This window comes from Eimeria mitis, genomic scaffold, assembly GCF_000499745.2.
Source record: "Eimeria mitis Houghton genomic scaffold, Emh_scaff453, whole genome shotgun sequence".
In the NCBI taxonomy this organism is placed as follows: domain Eukaryota; phylum Apicomplexa; class Conoidasida; order Eucoccidiorida; family Eimeriidae; genus Eimeria; species Eimeria mitis.
In genome coordinates, this window is record NW_013572845.1 from 3538 (window position 1) to 4901 (window position 1364).

Sequence of the window (1364 nt, forward strand, 5' to 3'; positions counted from 1 at the left end):
CGCGGATACCGCAGCTCGTGCAGAGCTGCACGAGATCACGCGTAGCGTTGCCTGTGTGCATTTCAAGCCTTAATGGGTCTCTATGGAGCTGAAATATACAAAATAAATGCAAAAATACACATTAATAATTATTTTTAACAATTAAAAATGCTTTGGTTGTTGTTTTTTTCGCTCGTTTTTTGTGAATCCTAAACCGCAAGAAGGGCTGTGTTCTTCTCTCGCGAGCACCGACGACTGCCGCCCAGCGCACGGCCTCTGCAGCTTCTTATGGAATCAGCCGTCGATTTCCTCTTTATTTTGTTTATATAAAACATATATTAAGTTTTTAAACAATTTAAAACTTTATTAAATATACTAGGTGGCGGTTTGCCTTCATTTCAATCCTCTTCTTGTATGGTTTCGCCTCGAGGCGCCCAAGCCATCACCACGTCTCCGCGCTGCCGCCACCTGAACAGCTTCCGTTATCTTTCAATAAAAACTTTTTATATAGAAATAAATAAAAATAAAAAGCAGGAAAAGTTTTTTTTCACCCATGTTTCAGGTTTTTAATCGCGTGATTTGAACAACAGGAGAGCGGAGAGCGGCGGCGTGTGCAAGAACATGCATATCCTTACGTGAGCTGTACGTGGGCTTAACCGCTCGCTTTCTTCTCTTTATTATTGTTTATTTTATATTAATTTTTGTTTTTTGAAAAAGAAATGCCGGGAATATACTCAAAGCCGCCTCGCCGTGTTGAGTTTGCGGCTGACATTCGTTGCCTGGTGGCTGCTGCTGAGGAGGGGCTCACAGCAGGCGGAGGAGGATGGGAGGCACAAGTGCACCTTTTAGTCGATGAAATCGAAGAAGAAAGAAGAAAAGCAAGAGAAGAAGGTTTATCTGAACACAAAGAAGCCAAAGATGCTGCGAAAAACCAAGAAAAAACAAACAAAGAAAAGATAAAACTGCAACAAACACTCGCACGCAAAGAAATTCAAGTCGCAGAAGTTTTCTTTGAATGCGGCGTTCATCGACTCTTCTGTAAAATCATCGAACAAAAAAACGCAGAGGCCAGCAGCTCAACTATAGAGAGAATTTTGGGGGTCAGATACACAGCCACGCATACACCCTCTCTTCGTTTCTTAAGTATAAAAAAATAAATAAATAAATAAAATTAATTTATATTAATAAATTAAATTAATTTTTATTTCTATATATGCACCGGATATATATGTATCCATATAATATAGGCACGCTGATAGATACGCATACTCAGAAAAAGCAAACAGAAATATTTGTATTTGAATTTTTCATGCAGTAATAAATAAATAAATAAATAAATAAATATATATATATATATATATATATATATATATATATATATATAT